General features: G+C 41.8%; 1 pseudogene; it reads left to right on the forward strand.

Moving 5' to 3' along the window:
* Window positions 1-2984: 2984 nt before the first annotated feature.
* Window positions 2985-4021, forward strand: LOC102758061 (annotated as a pseudogene).
* The last annotated feature ends 839 nt before the right edge of the window (window positions 4022-4860 follow it).

Consider the following 4860-nt stretch of genomic DNA (forward strand, 5'->3'; position numbering starts at 1 on the left):
ATGTCTTGGATGGTCCCTAAGATGCTTTGGGAATGCTAAGTGCCTCCTCCTCACTCTGTGGGGCCGCCAGGGAGGGAGGAAGGACTGTAGCCCTCCCTCTGCACTCGCATAGGAGTTCCTCAGGGACATGGCACTTCACAGTGGCCTCACTATGCTGGCTGAGAGGTGTAAACTGACACTGGTGGTTGTTTTAATTGCTATTTCTTTGATCTGTAATAAGTGTGAACATCACTTGGGTGCCTTTTGGATTTCCTCTTCTGTAAACTGCCTTTCACATGCTTTACCCATTTCCAGTGGGCTGCCTGTCTTTCTCCTGTTGGTTAGCATAGCTCCTTGAATATTACAGACTGTATTACCTGGTAGTTTTAGGCTTTCTCAGTTAATTTCTCCCGGCTTGTCATCTGGTTAAGAGCTTTCCCCATAGTGTTGTTCATTGAATAGAATCCTTCAAGCTTGATGTAATCATTTAAATTCTTTTTTTTCCCTTATGATTTGTGCTTTTGAAACTTTGTATAAGAAGTCCTTCCTCATCCCTAGGTCACATCTGCAGTTTCTTTGTTCTATTAACTTAATAATTTTATTTTTTACGTGTATATCTTGAATTCATTTAGAGTTCATCTGTGTATTTAGTGTTAGGTAGGGATCCTGGTTTGTGTTTGTTTGTGGGGTTTTTTTGATTATTTTATTTTTTAATTGATTTGAAAGAGAGAGAGAGAGAGAGAGAGAGAGAGAAACATCGCTCAGTTGCCTCCATCACATGCCCTGACTGGGGATCAAACCTGGGTATGTGCCCTGATTAGGATCAAGCTCTAGACCAGCGGTTCTCAACCTGTGGGTCGTGACCCCTTTGGGGGATTGAATGACCCTTTCACAGGGGTCGCCTAGGACCATCAGAAAACACATATATAATTACATATTGTTTTTGTGATTAATCACTGTGCTTTAATTATGTTCAATTTGTAACAATGAAAATACTTCCTGCATATCAGATATTTACATTACGATTCATAATAGTAGCAAAATTACAGTTATGAAGTAGCAACGAAAATAGTTTTATGGTTGGGGGGTCACCACAACATGAGGAACTGTATTAAAGAGTCGCAGAATTGGAAAGGTTGAGAACCACTGCTCTAGACCCTTCGGAAGATAGGATGATGCTCCAGCCACCTGGCCACACCAGCCAGGGCGATTGTTTTAGTTTTTAATGTGCTCTGTCAGTTTCTCAAGGGCGTCTACCAAAGAGTGGGCACTTTGTCCGCTGGTTCGTGGTGCTTCCTCCTCATGAAGTATGTTCCTGTATGACCAGGCATCTGTCGGGAACTCTTTATCTGTCCCCTTGTTCAGTCGTCAGTTCTTGCAGCAGCACCACTCCTAGCATTCGTATTACTTATTGGTACATCTTAATATTTGGTAGAACAAGTACTCTCTTCTTATTTTTATATTTTCATGGTTGACATAGCTATTCATGCATCTTTATTTTTCCATATAATTGTTCAGTACATTTACCAAGTTATTCAAATAATAATTAAACTGAAATTGTGTTTGGGATTCCATTTAGAGGCATTTCATTTGGGGGAAACTGACATCTTTAGAATATTATTGTCTCATCCAATATCATAAATTATTTCTATTTATTGAGATTACCTATGTCATCAATTGGCATTCAAAGTTTTCTCCATAGAGCTCTTGGTTAAATTCATTCTCTCTAGATATGATATAGATTTTATTGTTATTATGAATCATACTTAAAATTTTTTTATAATCCTCACCCAAGTATATTTTTTTCCATTGATTTTTAGAGAGAGTGGAAGGGAGGGAAGGTGAGAAGGAGAGAGAGAGAGAGACATTGGTGTGATAGAGACACATCAATTGGTTGCCTCCCACATGTGCCCCCAAATCGAAGCCAGAGATCAAACCTGCAACTCAGGTACACGCCCTTGCCCAGGAATTGAACCCCTGGTCCTTCAGTGTGCGAGCTCACTCTATAACCACTGAGCAACACCAGCCAGGCAATCATACCTGATTTTGATTAGATTTTCTAAGTGATTATTTCTAGTGTAGATACATTACTTTTGGTTTATGTCATTTGATCTTATATTCGGAAGCCTTGCTGAACTCTCTCATGAGATCGATAGTTTATGAATCCTGCTTATTTTTTTAGGTAGATGACACTTTTCCTGTTTAATCTTCTTTCCCCTTATCCGTTTCCTTTTCCTGTAGCAATAACCTGCAGCTCTAATACTATCTTAACCATTAATGGTGACTGTGAAAATACATAATTTGAATTTACACTTTTTCCACTATGTAATATTTACAGTAGTCATGGCTATACAGTCTTTACCAAGTTATTTCTTTTTTTTTTTTTTTTTTTTTTTAAATATATATTATTGAGTTTTTACAGAGAGGAAAGGAGAGATATAGAGAGTTAGAAACATCGATGAGAGAGAAACATCGACCAGCTGCCTCCTGCACACTCCCCACTGGGGATGTGCCCGCAACCCAGGTACATGCCCTTGACCGGAATCGAACCTGGGACCTTTCAGTCCGCAGGCCGACGCTCCATCCACTGAGCCAAACCGGTTTCGGCGAGTTATTTCTTATTATTTCTAGTTTATTAAGTGTTTTTTCTTATGATGATAAATGTGTTAAACTTTTCCAATGCTACTTCGGCATCTGTTGATGTTTTTTTTTGTAATTGATTAATTTGGTTTCTTTCATAGGTAGATTTTCTGAAGTGGAAAAATCCTTTTGGCCCTGGGACAAACCGCAATGATCATAATATGTCCTTTTTAAACACACTCTTAATTTCAGTAGCTGATACTTATTTTCATCTTTTACTCCATGTTAATCAGATAAATTAACCCACAATTTAATTTTCTTTTCTTCTCCTTCAGTGTTTTTGAGGCTAAGAGGACATTAGCCAATTAAAATGAGCCTGGCAGCTTTTGCTTCGTTGTCATTTTCTGCAACATCTCGGATAACGCATGAACCACATGGGAGCATGCTGGCTGGTGAACACGGAGGTGCCGAGGTGGTGTCGCCAGGAGAGGGCGTGGACGCTGAGCCCTCCCACGTCTCCCTGTGCCTGGCTTCCCTAGGCCTATCCTCAGTGCATCCTTTAGAATAAACCTTGAAACGAACTTACAAACTTTCCCTGCTAAGACCTCAATCTGGGTTTTAGAAAAGCAGAAATACTGTGAAAGACTGCAATAAGCTAAGGCACACATAATGAAACAACTTTTAGTATTGTCTAGGACAAGGACGTGATCTTGCAGACATTGGAAAATTGGGATTTGAAGCAGTTAAGACTGTTTCTGCCAAGTAGACAAAGAGCTACTACTGCTAACCCTCAGCCAGCAGAGCATATACATACTAAGAGAAACAGGCATTGGCCAATCAACTCAGTGTCTTCCACAGGCTGTCTCGAAGTCTTAGTGGAAGCATCGTTTTTCCTGGCCTTTCAGCAGCTGGCGGATGCCGTGGACCTACAGCTGCCTGGGTATTATACCATCGTGAGAAGCCCAGTGGATTTAAGTGCAATTAAGAGGCGCTTCAGAAAGTATGGCAAGAAGACTTCAATACGTCGTTCTCAAATTGTTATTTATACAACAAGCCAGGAGAAGACAGCGTTCTTATGACACAAGCCCTAGAGAGGTGTTTACACAGAAATATCACAGATGCCACGAGAAGAGCACGTTATGGGTGGTAAGGAAAGAATAAAGAAAGGCACTCAGCACAAGGCAGCAGTTTCTTCTTTTAAAGAGAACGTCTCCCAAAGCGCTAGAAAAGGCATTTAAGCAGCAAGTGAGTCCCTCTGGATTTCCTGAAACATCTGTTTCTCCTTTAACTATGGCACAAGGTGCCCCGCCCAGCGCTTCCTCACACGGTGGCTGGGGCTACAAGCGGTGTGCAGAGGAAATCAGGTACAACTCCTACAACTTCAGTAGTTAGAGCAAGTGGTGAATCTTCCCCAGCACTTACGGGGGCGGGGAGGGGAGGGGCCCAGAACAACCTCCTATAAAAGAAACTGCTGAGGAATGTGTTACCAGATTCTCAGCAACAAAATTAAGTTGTAAAGAGTGTTAAAGTAACCGAACAATAAGGCGCTGCAGCGAGATTCTTACAGAAGTGCTTGCAAAGAAGCACTTTCACATGCCTGGCCCTTGATGTCCATGCATTGGGACTCCAGAACTCCCATGATATTGTGCAAAATCCAACGGCTCTTGGGACTATCAAGAGAAAAATGGACAACAAGTATGTAAGATGCATGTGAATTTGCTGCAGATGCCAGGTTACTGTTTATGAATCGCTGAAGCAGTGACAATGGCAAGAGTGTTCCAGAGGGCTTCTGAAAGGAATTTTGCGAAGATCCCAAATGAACCTGTGGAGAGCATGGCTGTATGTAACATCAAAACAGACACCACAAAACCCCCTGGTAGGGAAGGTGGTGTGAAGGCTGAGGATGCATGAGGTCAGCGCCTTGCGAAGCTCCAGGAGCAGCTTAGAGCTGGTCATCAACAAGTACAGGTTCTGCCCCAAGTACCTTTCCAGACGCTGAAGAAACGGAATGAGATGTCTGAAAGGGAAAAGGCTAATAGGCAGAGATGAACATCCAAGGGGAAAAGTGTAAGCAAATGAAATTTAAGGAAAAGCAATGAGCCAAAGAGAAAACAGCCAGTGTTGGCGCCGAAATCTGATGAAGATGATACTGAGCTATGAGCTATGGCGAGGAAAGGCAGTTAAGTCTGGATATAAACAAACACCCTGGAGATAAGTTTGGGAAAGTCGTTCACGTAATACCATCAAGAGAGCCTTCACTTGATGAGGTAGAGAGGTAGAGACAGGCTCTGAGACCCTGAA

The sequence above is a fragment of the Myotis davidii genome, unplaced genomic scaffold (assembly GCF_000327345.1).
Source record: "Myotis davidii unplaced genomic scaffold, ASM32734v1 scaffold167, whole genome shotgun sequence".
NCBI classification, from domain to species: domain Eukaryota; kingdom Metazoa; phylum Chordata; class Mammalia; order Chiroptera; family Vespertilionidae; genus Myotis; species Myotis davidii.